General features: G+C 41.9%; 1 pseudogene across 1 annotated transcript; it reads right to left on the reverse strand.

The window, feature by feature from the left end:
- Window positions 1–617: 617 nt before the first annotated feature.
- Window positions 618–4604, reverse strand: LOC147455774 (calcium-transporting ATPase 8, plasma membrane-type-like; annotated as a pseudogene). Its single transcript, XR_015188410.1, has 5 exons — window positions 3122–4604; window positions 1847–3086; window positions 1119–1814; window positions 976–1022; window positions 618–865 (listed from the first exon to the last, which is right to left on the reverse strand). The product of XR_015188410.1 is annotated as a calcium-transporting ATPase 8, plasma membrane-type-like (transcript).
- Between the last annotated feature and the right edge of the window lie 18904 nt (window positions 4605–23508).

Genomic DNA, 23508 nt, shown 5'->3' on the forward strand with positions numbered 1-23508 from the left:
CAAAAATTATTTACAAAAAGGTAAAAATATTCAATTTTTTAGAGAACTTCACACAAGAATGCAAGCGAACACAATGAAATTGCAACCTTTGTGCAAGCATATTAAATTTGTCGATATTTGTACATCCTAATGCAAAAACACATGCATGCACATTGTGTAAGAAAACTAATTAGTTCAGCTACATACAATATTGCCTATGTGCAAGAAAAGATGCATCCACTTCATAAGCATGACAATGCACCTCCTGTAATGAGGGTTTCAAGAAAAAGCCCAAAAAATTTGGCATGGACTCCGGTTGTTCACAAAACTTCATCATGTAGCAGTAGCAACTTTGAGAAGCAACTATGCATTTTAGCGACAAAGAGCCTAACGGCCGTCAAAACCCTTCACTTAAAGAATCTTGGCTCACCTACGGCATCGATAATAAGTACGCATTGTCCACTATGGACAGCATGGAAGATATGGCCACCTCCATGGTAAATATGAAGTAGTGAATGAACCTTGAATGGAAAAAGAAAAGAATTCTGCAACATAGATTCATTTTGAGTGACATGAGATAGACTAAAAGCAAGCATGTGAATGCAATATCAAGTATTTCATTGCACAACACTTTCACATTGACAATGCTCTCTGTGTCATTAATTGGCAAGCCCATTTCTCTAGAATACAAGATCTTGAGTCTAAAACCGATCGAATGCTCTCTTGGAATTTTTCTTGCACTATAGGAAGCTTCCTCTCCAAAAGGGCCTATGCATATGGACTATGGGAGACAAAGCAGAGAAAATGGGGTAGTTTTTCAAGTATACAAATGTAGTAGATTGGTTAGCCCGTTTATCTCTAGCATGCAACATCTTGAGTTCAGTACCTGTCACATTTTTGGACTGTTCCCTCGAATCTCAAAAGCCTCTCTCTCTCTCTCTCACACACACACACACACACACACACACACAATTAGGACAAAAGCAGCATGCTTACTGTTTTTGTGCTTGACTGGTTGTAATCTCAGCTTTCAACCTCACAACCTGAACACAAAAAGAAGGATGAAAAGGGAAAAACTAGTTACTTGCACTATGACATAGTTCAGATTGTGACATTCAAGCTACACTGATGGGCCTTACCAACACAAATCTCCCTTCTTCATCAAGGCTAGCCACGCAAGCATTTCCCCATGCGAGCTCCATCGAAAACTCATTGGCTGTGAGATAATCTGCATAAGAGGCTTATATTGTAGTTTCATTAAGCTCCAAATGGGCAGGGCAGTTGTGTGCAAGTGTGCTCTTATGTGTGCTAGCAATAGTAATACTTTTGCATTCTTGTTGTGGTAATGTTGTAGGGCTGCAAATGCTTTGATCAGCTAAATATTGTGCTCTAGATCTCATGCCCATGTCAGTATTATTGTTGTCCTTGGTGGCTTCGCTACATATATGTATATATGATGTTATGATCAGCCGACGGTGGTTTTATATATCGAATTAGGCATTGTGACACATGCTTTTGGGGACGGGGATAAACTTAACAAGAAGCTCAATGGGCCAGCTAAGCAAGGCCAGATCGAGGTAAACCAGCCACTGCTGCCAATCCAAGCGGATCGTGGATGCAAACTTCTCTAGAAACTCCACCATCACCACTTGTAGAATTACTGTTGTGGCCACTATGCCCACGAATAGCCGATTTTTCGGAAGGCCATGAATGATGTTACGGCAATAGGGCTGGTGTGCATTCATCTCGTTGAAGAGCTGGCAGAACACAAAGGTGTTGAAGATGACCGTGCGGTTGATGATATCGGCATCGGTCTCCCCTGAAAGCTGCAAGAGCTCAACTCCCCTGAAAGCTGCAAGAGCTCAACTCCCCTGAATTGCAGCATCAGCAGGACCACCACCTGGTGTATGGCTTGGACAGACAAGTTTCTCCACATTGTGCAAGTGATGAGGGGTTCCTTCCGGCCCACAGGAGGCTTCTGCATAAACTCATCGGTAGGAGGCTCTGTTGCCAAAGCCAAAGCACCTAGCGTGTCCATGATGAGGTTCACCCACAACAGCTGCACGATCGTCAATGGCACATCGCTTGATGACACCGTTGCGACAAATTTCACAGCAAGTGCTGTCACATTTACAGTGAGCTGAAACTGGAGGAGCTTCTGAATGTTCCGAAGTTGACAGAGCGACCCACCCTCACCACCTTCACCACATATGAGAAGTTGTCATCGAGGATGATAATGTCGGAGCTTTCCTTTGCGACTTCTGTTCCTTAGAGCCTGAGCAATGACAGCATCGTTAGTCCCGTCCCCTGTCACTGCCACCACCTCTCCCATAGATTGCAGGGTCTCCACCAGCAAGAGTTTGTCTGAGGGTAGAGCCCGAGCAATGATGGCCACTCTTGGCAGTTTCAACTTTCACTCTTGTTCTGTCCAGCTCCTGAGGACTGCCCCCTCCACGGCCATATTCTGTTCATGGCCTTGTGCAGCAGCACCCATGTTTTCCAAAATCCCACATTCCAAGGCAATGGCCTTTGCGGTTGCGAGATTGTCCCCGATGACCATCCTAACGGTCACACCGGCTGCTTTCAGAGCACTCACAACGGCCTTTACTTCAGTTTGGCACGGGTCTTTCATACCAACCACAACCAAGAATGTCATAGTCGAGTCTGGAAGACTCCAGGAGGAACGCCCAATGTTGTCACCATGCACTACTCTTATACTCTCATGTGGCACTTTGGTGTATGCCAATGCTATACAACGCAGACTGCAAGAAGCCATGGATTCAATGAGAGCCTGAAACTCCTGCCTCTTGTCATTGGACAGTACCCTCTCACATGTGCTGCCTTGGGCTGCATCATTTTCCGGCTCCTGCATGATGTACACCCACTTGTTGCACTTGGAAAGGATTATCTCTGCAGCACCTTTCCAATGCACAACTATTTTGTTTATGAGACGTGGCCTGTACTGCTACACCTGCCCACTTCTTAGCGGAGTTGAATGTCTCCACCTGCAGAATACTGGATTCACTTCTTGAAGCTTGAAAGTCCATGCCAGAGTTCAAGCCCCACCACAGAAGAGCTTTCTCTGTCGGTGACCCCACCACTTCTGTCTGCAACAATTGCAGGTTCCCACTCTTTGATGAACCAGATCGCAGCTGTCCGACAATGTAGAGACACTTCCTGTGCTGTTTTGAGCGATGCCTTGGAACAACAGGCTTTGCAAGTTGCTGGGAAACTGTAATATGTGCAAAATTAGCCCTGCTTTCTCAAGGTGACCTTCAGAGGAGATTACTTTTCCAACAACCCATGATTCCACAACAACCATCTGATTCATAGTTAGTGTTCACGTATTATCGCTCCAAATGGTTGTGGCAGAGCCCATAGTCTCACAAGCCGCAAGGCGTTGCACAAGTGCGTTGTCCTTCGTCATCTTTCTCATCAAATAGGAAAGCGTGAGTGTCATAGCCAGGGGAAGACCTTCAGGAACTGCCACTATGGAGAAGATATGAATCAAGGCATCCATGACATCGGTTGCACTAGTGCGGCCATCTTGGAACTTGGCATCACCGCTAGTGCTGGAGTAGCCTGTGCTGAGTAGAATATGATCAAGATGACAAGAACCAGAAGTGCCACAGAGAGACCCACTTTACCAATAAGGGTTGCTGCCTCTGTCAATCTCTCTTGCACGGGTGTCTTCTCGGCATCATTGTCGTTGCTAAGAAGCACCATCATACGGCCCCAGTGTGGATTCCAACACCAGTGATAAGCATGGAGCCATAGCCATCTTGTATCTTGGAGCCAGACCTTAGAAAGGCGGCTTGCTCCTGATCAGGATCGGGCATGTAATACTCATTCTCCCCAGTTAGGTTGGATTCATCAATAGACAGAGAATGGCCTTGCACGAGTAATGCATCAGCAGGTACCTGATCTCCAATGTTCAGCTACACGATGTTGCCCACCATAATGTCGATCAGAGGCATTGCTATTGGGCGATTGCCTCTCACCACTTGGACTTGGATGTTGTCTCTCTCTTTGGACAATCTTTGGAACTGCTTGGATTGCATATAGATGCTCACCCCAGTCACAACAATCACCAAAAGAATAGCAACTGCAATGCTGACTGCATCATATTACCCTTCTTTGATGCAGTTTGACTTGAGGCCGAATCCAAGACAGAGGGCTGCAAAGACCATGAGAATGTTGAGAGTGGTGTCCTGGCAAGCTTCCCACAGAAAGCTCCACAACGTCTTCTCCTTCTTTTGGGGGTAAGCATTCTTCCTAGATCAAGGCGGCGGCAGAGCATTTACAATCTAACTCAGGAAGAAGAGTTTCTTTTCTTGAGCAAAAACTGACGAATCTCTTGTCAAAAATCTACTTGTCATCTCATTTCCATAGGTAGAGCATCATTAGAACTTTTCCACGACGTCTTGTTGATTTTGACAAGCCCTCTCTTTATATGGTACCACCTTAATTCAGTAATCAAGATAATGTTTGTGATAAAGTGATACCATTTGAAGAGAGGGGCTTTCAAAATTACAGTGTGTCTTGGCAAAAAGATTCTTTGCTGTTGCTCAGGGAAAGAAATGAGTAAGGACCAAACCTTTATACTGATTAGGAGTAGAACATCCTCACCTGCATGCATACTAACTTGCACTTCTCGAAGAAGGTCTAATTGAAGAAAGCTATGTAAGAATCTTGAACTTACCAACGGCCTGTTCTCCAAGTCAAGGTTGCTTTGAGTTGCTTGGCAGCTTTCTTGACGTTGTTGCCTCATCTGCAATAATCTAGCTAATTAGTCCTGCTCATACATTCCCTCAAAAATTTTAAAAACAATTGCGTCCACTGATGCCTTTACACATGTAGACTCAAGGGTATATAAATGCAATATGTCAAGGAAAACGTGTGCAGATATATATCAACTCCAAACTGCAAAGCAAAAAGCATGGACTTCTGAAATGACTATAAACATTAGACTAATAAGGAACATAATCTTGTGGTAAATGAAGCTAGACATTCTCCTGTAAATAAAATGCAAGGCACTACGAGTTCGGAGGAAAAGAAAATGTGAGCTATTTTCCTTCAAGACCAGACAAGGAAGAAAGGAAAATTTGAGCTACTTTCCCTTCAAGGCAATACCAGGAGGAAAAAGAAAATGCAGCCCATTGATTACGTTCAAAGAGATATTAATAGTAACGGTAAGGAAAAACAAAAGGCATGCTACACTTGTGACAGAGTTTAGAGTAAGGAAAACCAAAATGAAGGGCACAGAAATTGGGTTGAGCTGAAGAATACTTGCTTGGCAGAGAGAGGAGTCCCCTTTCTTCTCAAAAAGTGCAAAACAGCCTTTGGTTTTTCACTCACACGGGCACAGAGCTCCTGCTTTCACGTTGCGGGCTATTAGTCCCTCTCTTCTTCGCAACCCAGGGGCCAGAGAGAGAGAGACAAAGACAGAGAGAGAGAGAGAGAGAGAGAGAGAGAGGGAGAGATTGGAAATTTGGACACGTGTGCGTGCGTATGTGCTGTGCGTGTTTTTATTGCCGCTCTACACGATGCCCATTACTGGTTATGGTGTTTCCAGCTATGGTAAAACCCTCTGTTTGGCGTCTTCTCTTTAGTCTGCAACGATCGAAACATGGAAGTGGCAGCTATTGTTTCCAGCTATGGTAAAACCCTCTGTTTGGCGTCTTCTCTTTAGTCTGCAACGATCGAAACATGGAAGTGGCAGCTATCGATAGGAGAAAGAGCCAAAAGAGTTCTGCGAACAAAAATGGGTACCAAGCAATTCACTCAAATTCTCTAGCTTGTGCACGTGCTAGTGAGAGCGTAAGTAGTAAGAGGGTACTAAAAGACATGTCCATCATTAGATTTACACACTCTTCATTTAAATGAGTGTCCACAATCTTATTTCAATCAATCAATATTTTTGGTCTATCAAAAAATGTTTGAAAATACAACTCGACTTTTTTTCTATTTTAGTTAGCAAAAAGAGAAGGCATTTCTATAGCCTTTGCCTTTTGGACAGACCAAAAAGTATTTGCGCACAATGTTAAATATTCTTCTTAATGTTTTTAAAGGACCTCAAGCATCATCGCTATTTTTAATGCTTCATTTACATAAATTCTCTGTAAAAAAGAATTTGCACACAATTTATATGTTACTTTTGTATCTTTTTAAAAAGCATCAATTATCATCGCTATTTTGAATGCTACATTTACATAAATTTTATGTAAAAAAATGTGTGAACACTTTTTGCATGTTAAATATTTATTTCTATCTTTTTAAAGAGCAAGACATTCTTTGCAATTTTCTACTCAGATTTGTATACTTTCAATGTTTTAAATGTTTTTGAAGTCTTTAAGTCGGTATGTGCTTTGTTTGAACTAGTATGTGCGCACGGAGAGAAATACAAGTTAAAAATTCAATATATGTTGAAATGTGCCAGACTGTTATTATCTATTGTTTGATCTACATTTTGCACGTATAATAGATTGCAATTTTAAGCGAAGATTGTTTTCAAAATTTTATCAATATATCCTTGCACATTCCTTAAAGTCTACAAGTCGTGGTTAAGGGTTTGCCTGAAATAGTGTGAGAGTGTTAGTGTCATTCACAACCATGAATGACTATTTGATATGCTATTTTTTATTGTCCAGTGCAAATATGACGCCAGATCAAAAGAAAAGTATTATGCGTGCCATTCGTAAAGAATGTATTTTGGCAATCTCATCATGTGCAGATGGTCATATACAACAGATTAGTGAAAGCGATGTCTTCATCAAAGACCTCACTAGCGCTATTGATGAAAAAGTAAATAATCGCGATTTTTTTTTGATGATGAGGGGGGGAAATTGCAACTTTGACTTCATGCGACCAAATCACATGATGTCCGAAGTCCACTAACAAGTTTGAACAAATTTGGAGTTCAAAATCTTAAATATTATATCTATTTTTTCACACACCGAAAGCCTAAATCTGACACCATTTTTACCTTGTGCACTCAAATGAGCCCACACTTCACTCAGAGTATCTAATTGATGTCTATTTCAAACCCATGATGCCAAAATCTGACACCATTTTTACCCTGTGCACTCAAATGAGCCCACACTTCACTCAGAGTATCTAATTGCAAAAAGTTGAAAAAATGCATCAGTTGTAAATAATCGTGATTATTTACTTTTGTTACAAAATTTTTCTTGGACTTCATGATTTTGATCTTTACATGTTTTTATGCATCTATGCATGTTCAAAAATTGATTTGAAGCAAATTGGACTCAATTTATCAGCAATTCAGACTGAAGGACATTTCAGAGTGGAATTTGCCAAATTTTTCAACTTTGGCACTCTATTCACTCAACAAGAGCCATGCAAGCTGCGAAAAAGGCCAAGAAGAGGGTCTCTCAAAAGGAGAAGCTGCAAGAGCTGCCACCCTACCAACTGGACCCCAGTTCAGTAAAGATGGCCAAAGCAACGTACCTATCCAGAGAACAGCTTGAGAAAAACAATACTACAGTTTTCACAGGTAGATTTAAAAGTGAAGAAGGACAAGTAGAACTGCAACTTTTGTCAAAAGAGGTCTATGATGTCGTGGCAAAGCCCGAAACAAAAGAAGCTAACAGAAGGCCAAGAGATTTTCTACGACCAAGAGCCATGTGGTGTAGATTTCTAGAAATCCTATGAGCTTCTATCCACAATCAAGGAAGATGGAACAACCCAGATTATTGACCAGCAAGGGCACAAGGTAGAAGTGGTAATTACAAAAGAAATAGTGGCCGAAGCTCTCAAATTGCCGACAGAAGGGATGACGATGAGAGTTAGAGACAGAATTACAGCAGGTACCTTCACCAAGGAAACCGCTGCGACAACATTTGCTGATCTCATCCAGTAACAAGTGGAAGAACCAGCACGGTTATATCACCAACACTTCCACTTTCACTTTCTAGCAAAGAGACCGCCAAGGTACACAACACCCAATCATGCAGTTGCGATTACATTTACACAAGTGTTAAAGTCGACAACCAGGCAACCCATCAATCACGCACAATATGTGTTATCCACGTTGAAGGGTACCTAGAAAGAGGGCAAGATAACCTATCTAGGAGCACCTGAGGTTCATAAGGATAGCTTGCCATGCTATTGGCATGGCAGAAAATTTGCCACCTGCCCCAGATCAAAACACATCGATAGTATCACCATAGCCATCTCCAAGAACCACAAGGTCGACAAAAAGAGTATACAAATCTGATGATGAGGAGTCTGAAGAAATCTCTCATGAAGCACATAGCAGCGAGATCTCAGACAATGAAGAGAAAAGAGCTAGAAGAGAGGAGATGAAGAAGAAGACAGTGGTTGCACATCAGGAAGAACCTAAGCATAAGAAAGGAAGGTTTGAACGGGAAAAAGAGACCTATGAAATAAGCTGTCAAGCTGCAGGTAAGGACCCAGCACGGTGGTTTTCAAGGGATATGGAAGGCCCCCGAACCAAGAATCAAGCCAGGAAGGAACCAAAAGATCCCAAGGATTCTCTTGAACGCATGTACCAGGAAGCAGAAGCCCTGAAGCAAAAAGAAGCTCAAGAAGAAGAAACAAAAGCAAGGAAGATGCGGCAGAGCGGCAGAGACAAGCGGAAGAGGCAACAGCACAAGGAGAGACCCAGCACGAACAAAGCAATATGTCTCCCAGACCATCGTCACCTGCTACGGAACAACATGACCACCCCATGCCAAGCCCTCCACCATCACCAACAGATAGACCCACAGAGGGTGAGCAAACTAAAGAAAAATAGCATATACAGAAAGAAGCAATAGAATCTGCACAATACGCATCAACTCCTCTTCCGAGCAAGCTAAAGCAAAAGAACCAGAACCGCAAAGAGAAGAGAGTCATGAACCAAAGGAGGCAACAAGTTTCGAGCATCCAAAGGCACAAGAAACATAGGCCACACCGTTGTGAGCAGGATGAAAACACACACAGCGCCTCTATAACGACCTGACACACACTCTTGGAATGATACACACACACACACACTATGGGGCACCACTCGGCTTACACAACACACCTGGCCGAGACAGGGAACACACCTCTGGAGTGAGAGGAGAGAGACTATCCACTTGCCCACTCCACACACACACACACACACTCAAAACACTCAGTCCAAAAGAGGAGAATTTCTGATGTTTAGATACAAATAAGCTTGGGCCAACACCAATGGGGCAAACAACTCACACAAGATGGGTAAAAGATACCAGATACAATCACAAATTGGAGCAGAAGCTTCGCTCATAGGAGAAACTTACACAGCCAAAACAGCAAAAAAAGAGTGAGGAATTTGGAAAAATGGACAGTGCCATCGCGTCCGGAACGGCCCAAAACCCCAGTCTACAATGTCAAAGTGCTCAAATCCGACCTCGGATGAGCAGTCTACGGCCAAAACAGGCTCCAAAAACCCCAAAAACACACCTGCGGCTGTTCCTCCTCTCTTCTCCACGTTTTTTCTAGTCTTCTCACAGTTTTTTCAGTTCCCACACTTCAATTTTTTTACTTGGGCACCCTTGGCCTTTTAGATGACCTCAAACGGACCCCGAACAGGCCAAAAACTGACCTCGCAATGCATAGTTGTCACCTTTTTGCATCATCCGCAGACCTGGCACTCATTTCTTTTCAATAATGCGTCTTGCAATCATGTGAAGTGGCCCCAAAATTTGTCCTAATGATGACCTTTCTTTCTGCATAACTCTCACAAGAAAACACCCACGTTGTGTCCGTATTCATCCACGTGCAAATATTGACCCCGTTCGGCCTCCTGACGCCACTAAATGCCATCTGACGCACCTGCTTACCTCATGTCGTCGGCCCATGGATAGCTTCCTCGAGAAGTTTTACATGCTAACAACTCCTCTTTATTATAGAAAAAACACAGTGGTACTGGTAATAGTGAAAATCGATGCACTATGTACACCCTGTCCTACCTATACACATGTGGGCCCCACATAACCACCTGGCTCTGAAAATTGGATATGTACATATGCACAATCTCTTACTCCAAAAAACTCCTGACACCGTCTACCACCACCCAGCAGGAAATGACCGAAGCAACCACGCAACCACAAAGAGAGGTAGAAGCCCCGCCACCAGTAAGTGCCACAATCCCACCCAAGGAGCCACACAAAGAGACTGCCAAATCATTTAGGCAGCTCACAGAAACATAAGGCTGGCAAATAAATATGAGCACTCTTACACCTTGCATGAAAATACTTGGCCAAAATTTTTCGCTGTTTGCTAGAGAAAGGTAGTCGCCATTCCTTCTCTACTATAGATTCTTTCAGCTCTTTGGGATTTTCAAGACTCTGTTGGATTGACCACCATGTCATCCACACTTTGCCCAAGTTTGGCACCCTTTGATAAAGATTGCGGATCGCGAACATAACGAGCATCATTACATGCTATGCATCCATTACACTCCTCCACCAAGCAACCTTGTTTACATTGCCACATAGACATGTAATTTTATCTCACTTTTTCTTTCTGCTCAAGCCGCCATTCATCAAAGGCTGCACAATTGAATGTGTCAATCACAACGCATTTATTGCGGAGAAGTCATTCCAGGGTATAAAAGTGTGTGCCGAATCGAGTTTCGATAGGAAGCTTCAACATCACTGACATGTGCATCTTATACAAATCGAGCACACTTTGTCGTTTCAAGATAAATTTCACAACCTGATGCGCTATATCAATTATTTTGGCGAACCATGTGGTTTCTTCATTAGTGTACCAATCTTTCAGCACCAAGTTTAAACTGTGCGTATTACAACCATTGGCAAAAATGTGTGAAAAGCACTTCTTTATTCATTTACTGGCGTTTTTACAATTCTTTGCGTTGTCCATGACTACTTGAACACATGTTCAACACCAATTTATTTAATTACATTAATTAAGACCTTAGAAATAGATTTGCCACTTATAATTGCACGAGAACTATCAATCACCTTTATAAACGTTTCTCGCCTTGGACAAACCAACATTACATTGATCAACGATCTTCTTTGAAAATTTGACCAGCCATCACTCACAATGGTACATCCTGAAAGCAAAATATTCCCAAGTATTATTTTGCCAACACGATCTTTGACTTCGATGTAACATTTTTCCAAGAAAACATTTCGTATCGTGTGATAGGAAGGAGCTGAAAAATCCTGGGCCAAACTCACCGATTTTCTTCCAAGCAGCCTTCCAATGATTGCTGTCTACCATGACAAAAACACTTTCAGTAAACAATATTTCTTTGGCAAGTGCAGTTTGTGCTTCTTCTAGAGACTGCACTCGAAATCTTTGATGTAATGATTTTTGACGCACTTGACTAAGTCCACCTTCATTGTGACGCTTAAAAGGAACAATGCTTGGAATTTCCTCTCCCTGTGTAGATTGTTCTCCAAGGTTAGTTGGTGTCACTACAGGATCTGTAGAGTTAATATTTGGCTCTGAGAACTCTTGACTCAAAGCCTCAGAGCTATTTATATATTGTCTCTTGCCGCCCTTTTTGGCGAGCTCTTCTCTCAAACGCTTTGCAAATGTAGGTGCCTGAGGATGTTCACATTTCTTACAACTCTTTTTAACGCTACCCAAAAAATGATCCCTAATACATGGTTCACCACCTGATTTTGTTGCGTGACAAAATTTATATTGCCATTCCATATATCGGCCGCATATGTTGTGAGCATAATCCCACTCTTTGCCAGGAGCTTTTTTATTCTTTGGCTTCTTCGTACCACTTGTGCCCACATTTTGCTCCATTGCTTTTAAATTAAAACTGAAGACAAAAGAACCAGATGTTCAGTTTTTGAAATATTTTTCTTAATTTCAATATATATTAAAATTTAAAAACCATTCAATATGAAAGTAATCATGATGCACAATATGAGATTTTCAATGCACGCTAGTCAATCCACATATCGATCGCCTATATTGTGAGCAAACGTACACATTGCAATACAGTCTATGCACGGCATAATAACTACAACAATGCTATGAATCTCTCAAAGCAATTATTGTTATAATGATTATTTATGTCCACTTTGATTTGCAAACAATAAGACAGATCTAATTTCAATTGCTACAAAAAACAAATGAAAGCAATAAAATATATGATCGTTCATTTCATGCACTAATAATCTATCATAATACGTAATGCACTCTATGTATAAACCAATGCATGAACTAACGCAAATAAATCTTCAATATAATCACTTAGTTGAGGACTACTTGTACCGAGTGAAGGATCGTAGCCCCCCATGCAACCAATTCAATATATAAAATCTATTTTAACCTAGTTAAGGATTATAGCTTTTATATTGTGGAGTGACAAGTGTGAATCAACTCAAATCTATGATGGTGAAAAATGCAAGAGTTTAAGAATCTTTATATGCCCAGTATACTAGTACAGGACATTCGACCCTTGACTATCGACTCGTCATTTACATATGCTCATCTTCTAAAACCAATTACAACCCTCATTTAGACCAATGGCTTCTTTGCAATGAGCATGATTCTCCAAGTTTTCAGTTGTTTTGGTTTCGCACCTTTATGTTGGTAAACGAATTAAAATTTTGTAGAAGTGGTTACCAAATTAAGAATCAGCCCAAAAAAAGGACCTGTGACTCTGTAACCTTAGGACAATTCACAAGGAGATGACTATACCCGTCACTCGAATACACTCCCCAAGGATTTGCCTAGCTAAAAGACCGCGGTTAGCACACTGTTTACTATATATAATTACTCTCACCGAGCTTTTTCATTTTCCCGGTGGGATGGTCGGGTATCTGCAGAAGCCTGTTGGGCCCCAAAAATGAAAAAGCCGTTGGGAAAAATATAAACCCCGGAGGGCTAACCGGCTCTATGAGTTTTTGCAGGTCATAATCAAAGTCATGTTAACAATTAACGTGATCACGTGATTTTCTTGTGTAAATACTAGAGTTATTGATGTAATCACACGATCGTGATTACGTTAATGAAATCCCTGAAATTTCTTGTTCAAACAACTCTTTCTCCACTTGGGGTGGACTTCATCTGTGCCTTCTGCTTGCATGTCTTTATATAGTCGTTCCTTGACTTGTAGCAGCTCTACCTTGATCAAGGGATATGGCAGTGATTACTGATGCCATTGTGCATTGATTTGGTTGGGAGTGAGTTGAGTAACATTGACAGAATGAAGAAATCTCAACTCCCAATCCATTGCTGCTTTCCATTGCTCATCCGTCTCCTGAGAAACCTTCTCCTTAAGTGCATCTTCTTCAGCTTTTGACAACTAGACCATCGGCACTTGATCGGCATCTGTTAATGGTACTTGAAATTATTCTTCTCCCCCGAGCCCTTTTGCCGTTGTGTTTCCATCTGATTGATAGAGACTGAGGAAATATCAATGTGGGGTTGTTCTGATGTACCTGCTTCTTACTGCATCTCTTGATGTCCATCTTGCAGTAGCTAGTTAACTCTCTTTAGCTTTGCTATCTGCTGGAGCAGCTCTTCTTCTCTTTGTATCCACATTGATGCAAGGTCTCTGCGTTGTGACCGCTCTAGCTCGAGATCTTTATTCTTTTTCTCCAATGCATTATACACTTTGGTATGTACCTTTGATCAAGGCAACTGCAGGATTTTCTCTTATCTATCGCAAGAAGATTGCCTGATTGTTGATCCTCTGCTCTGAGTATTGTAATGAAGTGTTTGCTACATCTGACTGTACTTGGATATTTTGAAGTGACAGAGTTGTAGTTAAGAGTTTGTTGGTAACTTGTATCAGCTATTTGTCTTTGGTCTTGCAGGCATCTGTTAAATTCATGAGAAGTTCGCCTAGCTCTTCCTTTTCCTTTTGCTGCTTTTCTCTGGCTAGCTGGTGTTGTTCAGCTTCAACTTTCAACTCTTGTCTTTGCAGATTGATGATGACATTTAATCTATCCTCTAGCTCTCCTTGAAGAGCATCTATCACCATTTCCAACTCTCTAGCCTTAGCACTGCGGCTAAGTGCTACTGATCGCATTTTTTCTGTTATCTTCTGCATCTGCTTTGTATATTCATTAACTAGGAGAATTACCTCATCATTTATTTGCCAGCCTTATGTTTCTGTGAGCTGCCTAAATGATTTGGCAGTCTCTTTGTGTGGCTCCTTGGGTGGGATTGTGGCACTTACTGGTGGCGGGGCTTCTACCTCTCTTTGTGGTTGCGTGGTTGCTTCGGTCATTTCCTGCTGGGTGGTGGTAGACGGTGTCAGGAGTTTTTTGGAGTAAGAGATTGTGCATATGTACATATCCAATTTTCAGAGCCAGGTGGTTATGTGGGGCCCACATGTGTATAGGTAGGACAGGGTGTACATAGTGCATCGATTTTCACTATTACCAGTACCACTGTGTTTTTTCTATAATAAAGAGGAGTTGTTAGCATGTAAAACTTCTCGAGGAAGCTATCCATGGGCCGACGACATGAGGTAAGCAGGTGCGTCAGATGGCATTTAGTGGCGTCAGGAGGCCGAACGGGGTCAATATTTGCACGTGGATGAATACGGACACAACGTGGGTGTTTTCTTGTGAGAGTTATGCAGAAAGGTCATCATTAGGACAAATTTTGGGGCCACTTCACATGATTGCAAGACGCATTATTGAAAAGAAATGAGTGCCAGGTCTGCGGATGATGCAAAAAGGTGACAACTATGCATTGCGAGGTCAGTTTTTGGCCTGTTCGGGGTCCGTTTGAGGTCATCTAAAAGGCCAAGGGTGCCCAAGTAAAAAATTGAAGTGTGGGAACTGAAAAAACTGTGAGAAGACTAGAAAAAACGTGGAGAAGAGAGGAGGAACAGCCGCAGGTGTGTTTTTGGGGTTTTTGGAGCCTGTTTTGGCCGTAGACTGCTCATCCGAGGTCGGATTTGAGCACTTTGACATTGTAGACTGGGGTTTTGGGCCGTTCCGGACGCGATGGCACTGTCCATTTTTCCAAATTCCTCACTCTTTTTTTGCTGTTTTGGCTGTGTAAGTTTCTCCTATGAGCGAAGCTTCTGCTCCAATTTGTGATTGTATCTGGTATCTTTTACCCATCTTGTGTGAGTTGTTTGCCCCATTGGTGTTGGCCCAAGCTTATTTGTATCTAAACATCAGAAATTCTCCTCTTTTGGACTGAGTGTTTTGAGTGTGTGTGTGTGTGTGTGGAGTGGGCAAGTGGATAGTCTCTCTCCTCTCACTCCAGAGGTGTGTTCCCTGTCTCGGCCAGGTGTGTTGTGTAAGCCGAGTGGTGCCCCATAGTGTGTGTGTGTGTGTATCATTCCAAGAGTGTGTGTCAGGTCGTTATAGAGGCGCTGTGTGTGTTTTCATCCTGCTCACAACGGTGTGGCCTATGTTTCTTGTGCCTTTGGATGCTCGAAACTTGTTGCCTCCTTTGGTTCATGACTCTCTTCTCTTTGCGGTTCTGGTTCTTTTGCTTTAGCTTGCTCGGAAGTTGATGCGTATTGTGCAGATTCTATTGCTTCTTTCTGTATATGCTATTTTTCTTTAGTTTGCTCACCCTCTGTGGGTCTATCTGTTGGTGATGGTGGAGGGCTTGGCATGGGGTGGTCATGTTGTTCCGTAGCAGGTGACGATGGTCTGGGAGACATATTGCTTTGTTCGTGCTGGGTCTCTCCTTGTGCTGTTGCCTCTTCCGCTTGTCTCTGCCGCTCTGCCGCATCTTCCCTTGCTTTTGTTTCTTCTTCTTGAGCTTCTTTTTGCTTCAGGGCTTCTGCTTCCTGGTACATGCGTTCAAGAGAATCCTTGGGATCTTTTGGTTCCTTCCTGGCTTGATTCTTGGTTCGGGGGCCTTCCATATCCCTTGAAACCCACCGTGCTGGGTCCTTACCTGCAGCTTGACAGCTTATTTCATAGGTCTCTTTTTCCCGTTCAAACCTTCCTTTCTTATGCTTAGGTTCTTCCTGATGTGCAACCACTGTCTTCTTCTTCATCTCCTCTCTTCTAGCTCTTTTCTCTTCATTGTCTGAGATCTCGCTGCTATGTGCTTCATGAGAGATTTCTTCAGACTCCTCATCATCAGATTTGTATACTCTTTTTGTCGACCTTGTGGTTCTTGGAGATGGCTATGGTGATACTATCGATGTGTTTTGATCTGGGGCAGGTGGCAAATTTTCTGCCATGCCAATAGCATGGCAAGCTATCCTTATGAACCTCAGGTGCTCCTAGATAGGTTATCTTGCCCTCTTTCTAGGTACCCTTCAACGTGGATAACACATATTGTGCGTGATTGATGGGTTGCCTGGTTGTCGACTTTAACACTTGTGTAAATGTAATCGCAACTGCATGATTGGGTGTTGTGTACCTTGGCGGTCTCTTTGCTAGAAAGTGAAAGTGGAAGTGTTGGTGATATAACCGTGCTGGTTCTTCCACTTGTTACTGGATGAGATCAGCAAATGTTGTCGCAGCGGTTTCCTTGGTGAAGGTACCTGCTGTAATTCTGTCTCTAACTCTCATCGTCATCCCTTCTGTCGGCAATTTGAGAGCTTCGGCCACTATTTCTTTTGTAATTACCACTTCTACCTTGTGCCCTTGCTGGTCAATAATCTGGGTTGTTCCATCTTCCTTGATTGTGGATAGAAGCTCATAGGATTTCTAGAAATCTACACCACATGGCTCTTGGTCGTAGAAAATCTCTTGGCCTTCTGTTAGCTTCTTTTGTTTCGGGCTTTGCCACGACATCATAGACCTCTTTTGACAAAAGTTGCAGTTCTACTTGTCCTTCTTCACTTTTAAATCTACCTGTGAAAACTGTAGTATTGTTTTTCTCAAGCTGTTCTCTGGATAGGTACGTTGCTTTGGCCATCTTTACTGAACTGGGGTCCAGTTGGTAGGGTGGCAGCTCTTGCAGCTTCTCCTTTTGAGAGACCCTCTTCTTGGCCTTTTTCGCAGCTTGCATGGCTCTTGTTGAGTGAATAGAGTGCCAAAGTTGAAAAATTTGGCAAATTCCACTCTGAAATGTCCTTCAGTCTGAATTGCTGATAAATTGAGTCCAATTTGCTTCAAATCAATTTTTGAACATGCATAGATGCATAAAAACATGTAAAGATCAAAATCATGAAGTCCAAGAAAAATTTTGTAACAAAAGTAAATAATCACGATTATTTACAACTGATGCATTTTTTCAACTTTTTGCAATTAGATACTCTGAGTGAAGTGTGGGCTCATTTGAGTGCACAGGGTAAAAATGGTGTCAGATTTTGGCATCATGGGTTTGAAATAGACATCAATTAGATACTCTGAGTGAAGTGTGGGCTCATTTGAGTGCACAAGGTAAAAATGGTGTCAGATTTAGGCTTTCGGTGTGTGAAAAAATAGATATAAAAGAATTTTAAGATTTTGAACTCCAAATTTGTTCAAACTTGTTAGTGGACTTCGGACATCATGTGATTTGGTCGCATGAAGTCAAAGTTGCAATTTCCCCTCATCTTGGCCAAAAAGTAAATAATCGCGATTATTTACTTTTTCATCAAAATGGACATTTTTTGGTGCAACTTGGTTCTAGGCATGATGTTGACCCTGTGTATGTGATATGAAGTGATTTGGATCAAAAAATGTGACTCATAACTCAGAATTTGGTTTGAAAGGACTTCTTTGCGTTTTTTTGACAATTTTCCAAGTTATCATTGATCATATTGGCTCATACTTGAAATGTTGCATGTAATAGGTGTGCACAAGTGGTAGGTGAGGTGATGGTATCATTTTCAAGTCAAAAAATTGCAAAAGTAAATAATCGCAATTATTTACAGTAGTGAACATTTTTTTGCAAAACTTGAAAATTTTGACCTAAACATATTCTATACACCTAAAACAAGTCCTAACTTGAATTTGGTAAAGTTCCGTCTTGCCGGCTTCACTTTCGACTTTGAAATCATCGATTTTTGTGATTACATGGCCTGTGGAGTTGGTTAGTCACTTTTGAGGCTATGGACTTTTCCGCTACATAGTTCTGAAGCAATTCATCCAATTTTGGTCCATTTGGAGTCAGTTTGACCTTGTATGTCAAATTTGACACTTTGTAGGCTTCAAGCTATTTTCTGCTTTCCGAGGGCTTGCCTTGATTGATTTTATGAAACCAACCATATACATTGTTTATAGACTCAGTCTATAAGCTTTATGTGGAGTCAAAATCCAGTTTTGGCATCTGCCAAAAACCTAGCTTTTCTACCTGGGACCCCCCTCGACCCTTACCGAATGGTCAACTGCTAAGTGTTCTATCATTTAGGGGCATGCTACAGTTCAAGTCTCGTCTGATTTGGTTGAGCTGACAAGCCGCTATGGTCAATTTTTGGTCGTAGTTCTTCGTGCACTGCTCGGATTCTAGGGTTTTTTCAAGGGATTTAGACTAGCTACCGATCATATAGAATGGATCATTGACAAATATAGAACTACCCTTCATGTCTTGTGTGAGACGGCGCTGTAAACAGGTAACTGTGGACTCCAGAAAATGCGCACGAAGAAGGTTGGAAAGCTCTCTCTCAAAAGGCAACAAGTGAAAATGAGGTGATTTTAGCCTACCATGGGTATCTATACTCAAACTTCTCGAACCATTTTTCCCAAAACTCCCCTGTTAGTCCTACAAGGCCATGAAATCTATGTTAGAGTCAAACATTTCTCCAATCGGATTCTTATAGCTCATTGTGCAAGAATTTTGCAAAAGTAGGTCTGGCCGCCTAATTTAGGCTTCCCGCTTTTGTTTGCCGATTTGATTGAAATTTTTTGTGTCTGTCCACATTGTCCTTTTGATCATCAACGTGTCTTCAATTTTTCCATATGAGCTAATTTGCTATTTATTATTAAGTCAAAAAGTAAAATGTCTCCCTTGATGGGGAAAAACCTATAATACAAAGCCTTTTGGAGGGGGGACTGGCTCCATGTATATCCGGTCCTCAACTGTTGTCAATAGCTTAATTTCTCTCTCTTTTGAAGTATTGTTCATGCCTATCTAACTAGGTGTTATGGTTTTTGCTGCTCTCTCCACCCAAGCACTCTTGTTATGCTCATTAGGAATCTATTCTAATGAAATGCTCACTATGTTCATGTTATTTTCCGCTACACACAAGTTACTAGGCCGTTAAATGTTACATTGGTATCAGAGCACAAGGTTTCTCTTTTCTTGCTCAAGAAGGGAAGTCCTCAAGCTAGCTATAAATGGTTGTTATTATTAATTGCAATTGAGTAAGTAGAATAGGTATTTTTGAGCCTTGCAGTGTGCCTGCCTTCGTGCAGATAACAGGGCATCACCGTCGAGAGCTATGGTCTTAATAGTGGAGTCCTATGGGGCTTGCCTACGACTTAACCACTATTGAGCTATCAGAAGCTTGACAGGAGCCGGTGCTATTTTGGTGTTGAAAGACCCTCTCTTCTATTCCTTGCAATTAATGGTATTTGAGCCACGCGTACAGTTGCTTGAGTGATTTTCTAAAGGGGTAAAGAGGATTAGCAACTAGGGCTTGAAGTGCCAAAGTGCACCTAAAAACATTACACCTAAGAGTTGTTAGAATGGTTGGCAATAGTAAAGAGAGTGAAATTAATGTTGATAGCTTTGATTTTGATAATGAACAGGATACTAATGATGCCCCTATGCCAGGAGAGAACTAGAAGATCCCAAGGATTCTCTTTAACGCATATACTAGGAAGCAGAAGCGTTAAAGCTAAAAGAAGCTCAAGAAGCTGAAAGAAAAGCAAAGGAAGATGCGGCGGAACAGAAGAGACAATCTGAAGCAACCCAACAAAGTGAAGCCCAGCACGATCAAGAAGAGATGTCTCCCAGGCCATCATCGCCTGCTTTGGAACAACAAGACCACCCCATGCCAAGCCCTCCACCTTCACCAACACTTAGACCCACTGAGGGAGAGAAAACCAAGGAAAAGGAGCCTGAACCGGCAAGAATCAGTAGGATATGAACAACAGGCAACAACTACTTCCGAGCAAGCCAAAGCAAAAGAGCAAGAACCAGAAAGGGTAGCAAATTCTGAACCACAAGAGACTGCCAATTTTGAGCAACCTAAGGCACAAGAAAAAGAGGCCACCCCGTCTACCACCACCCAGCAAGAAATGGCCGAGGCATCCACAAAGCCTCAAGGAGACAAAGCAGCCAAAGCAACCACAACGCCACCCAAGGAGCCACAAGAGACTGATGAAACATCTAGCCAGCTCATAGAACAAGAAGATTGGCAAAAAAATGATGAAGTAATTCTCGAAGTAAACGAATATGCCAAGCAGATGCAGGAAATGACATAGAAAATGTGATGAGCAACACTTAGCCAGAGTGCCAAGGCTAGAGAGTTGGAGATGGTGATAGATGCTCTGCAAGGAGAACTAGAGGACAAGATGACTATCATCACCGATCTGCAAAGACAAATCCAAGAGTTGAAATCTGAAGTTGAACAACACCAGCTAGCTAGAGAAAAGGAACAAAAGGAAAGGAAGAGCTAGGTGAACTTCTCACGAAGTTAACAGATGCCTATAAGACCAAAGACGAACAACTAACAGAGGTTACCAACAAAATCTTAACTACAACTCTTTCAATTCAAAAGATCCAAGTGCAGATTGACGTGGCAAATGCTTCATTACAATATTTAGAGCAAAGGATCAATGATCAGGCAACCTTCTTGCGATAGATAAGAGAAAACCCGTTCTTGCCTTGACCAAAGGTACAGACAAAGTGTATAAAGCACTGGAAAAGAAGAATAAAGATCTCGAGCTCGAGCTAAAGCTAGAGCAGTCACAATGTAGAGACCTTGCATTAATGCCGGTACAAAGAGAAGAAGAGCTGCTCAAGGAGATAGTAGAGCTCAAGAGAGTTAATCACCTACTGTGAGACAGATAGCAAGAGACGCAAGAGGAGGCAGGTACTTCAGCACAACCCCACATTAAAATTCCCTCAGTATTTTTTGCTGAGATGGAAACACAGCCGACAGAAATGCCATGCGGAGAAGAAGACTTTCAGGTACCAATCACAGATGCCGATCAAGTGCCAATGGTCCAGCTGTCAAAATCTGAAGAAGATGCACTTAAGGAGAAGTTCGCTCAAAAATTGAATGAGCAATGGAAAGCAGCGATGGATTGGGAGTTGAGAGTTCTCCATTCAGTCAATGTTACTCAACTCACTCCCAACCAAATCAATGCACAATGGCATCAACAATCACTGCCATATCCCTTGATCAAGGTAGAGCCAATACAAGTTAAGGACCGACTATATATAGACATGCAAGCGTAAGGCGCAGATGAAGTCCATGCCAAGTGGAGAGAGAGCTGGTTGAACAAGAATCCCAGATACTTGATTCTGTTCACAAGAGCACCTGCAACACTTCAGAAAGACCCGACTTTTTGTCCTGTACCAAGAGTAAGGACGTGGCAAGCACATGAGGCAATGACAAAGAAGCGGCCTACATGACTGAATTATCCGAGATTTCCAGCTCCAAAAAAGGGAACATTGACAGAGGAATACATGGTGAAAACCCTAACGGGCGCCATGGAATTCTTCAAAAGTCTCCCTGATCTGTCAGGTACTATGCTCTACAAAATTTGCCAAATGCTGCTCACATGCATTGAAGCCTTTCACGAGCTAGAACAAGCAGGAGCACTGTGGATATCATTCCTCGAGGACAATAAGGGTCTATGCTATGACCTAAGTAGCCAACCTTCCGAAGAAGTCCTTTATGGCTTCTACGCCCGCTGCATGTTCTTGCCATCTCACAATATATTGGCATTAGAGGAAGCGTTCTATATAGGTTTTTCACTTGGAGAATGAAGATTTTTGGGCTAGTGATTTGCAACTTAACTTCCAGATTTGTAGGGTACTCAATCATCGAGCTCAAGAACACAGTCACCATGCAGCTTTTGCAGGTGCACTTTTTGCAGGTTCCAGACAGAGAAAGAAAGATCAGATATGAGAAATCTTTACATGCACTTAAAGACCGCCTCGCCAGCCGTCAATCCGAAGATTATTTTAGTCCATAAAGCTGTGTCAAGGGACGACACAGGCGAGGAGGGGGGGAATGTTAGCAGCAAGCTAACTCGGATACCATTTTTCGGAGCTCTCATTGTAGAAACATTTATTATTTTGATAAATCGGGAATATTGTAACTCCTATTTTCCGGATAAATATTGTAATCAATGAACCAGGGCTACAAGCTTCCAGATTGTATTAACCTGTCTTTAGTTAGAGCTCCCAGATTATTAGTTTTGACCACCAAAAACCCTGGCTAAGGTATAAAAGCCAATTTTGTAAAGTTATTATTAAGTTTTGGATAATAGAAACATAGTGTGAGCTAATGGTGCTCACTTCTCTCCTTCTCACGCTTCCTACTCCCTCCCCGGTTATGACATTGCAGTCATGTATGTTGCATTGCAACCGAAGGTAAGAGCTCTACGCATTGACGTAAGTGTTTTACGATATTTTGTAGCTTTTGGCATCACCGACTCGCGGCCTAATTTCATTATAAGTAGGAATTTACACTTCAAAATAAAAAATTAAGCATAAGCGGGATATTGGGGCATCATTGCTAAGCATTTATATGCATTCTGGGTCAAAAACAACTAGGTCAAAAATCCACTGTTGTTAATAATTATGATTTTTTCACAACCTAAAGTGGGATTTGAGACCATAAGCATGTGTGCTTAGGTCTTATAAACATGTCCTAGAAGTTTGGTTATGTTTGGATGTCATTTGATGCTGTAACGGATGTGATTTGTTTGCCGATGAGCGATTGGATTTTGGTGATTTCACTCACTTGAGTATAGCTTGAGTTAGATGCAAGTTGTTTGTTGTTTTCTGAGAGATTGACAACCTCTTGTAGCCTCTATGCACTAGTCGAGTCAGCTTCGTCCCATGGTTTGACAATCTATTTGTGGTTCTCGCTACATTTGCGATAAGATAGGAGTGAGGTTAGATACCCGTCCTACAGCCGGTATGATGGTTCGAGGGTAAATCTGGCAGTCAAACTAGACTTTTTACTCGATACCAATAATCTGCATATTGTATAAAGCACATACACCAAGTTTCATCTCATTTGGGCAGATAGCATGAGTATTGAGAGAGTTTTACTCTTTTCGAGAAGTTTCTAGGTAAAAAGTGGTGATAAGGTGCAATTTTGATATCCAAATTTTTCTATGAGCACTTGTGCATGTTGTACACATCAAAGGGGCACTTAGGAAACAAACAGAAACTACATTCTGACCACTTATACATCATATACGTATGATGTCTGAGACACCATATTTTAGATAAAAAGGCACATTTTTGTGAGTCATTGTGATTAAGAGCACCTAAGAAGTAAATAAGCCAAGTCCCATTGAATTTGAAGCAAGTTGAGACTTGTAGAGACCAAGAGACGGGTTTGAGCAAAGTGAATGCTTGATTTGACCATATCTAGCACAATAGGTATTGAAATTACATTATGTAAGTGGCTATGCGTTGCTTGTGTGGTGGAGGACCTCTAGAATTGTTAGCAACAAGCTAAGACGGATACCATTTTTTGGAGTTCTCATT

Source organism: Adiantum capillus-veneris, chromosome 6 (genome assembly GCF_014529385.1).
Source record: "Adiantum capillus-veneris isolate H3 chromosome 6, ASM1452938v2, whole genome shotgun sequence".
NCBI lineage: Eukaryota > Viridiplantae > Streptophyta > Polypodiopsida > Polypodiales > Pteridaceae > Adiantum > Adiantum capillus-veneris.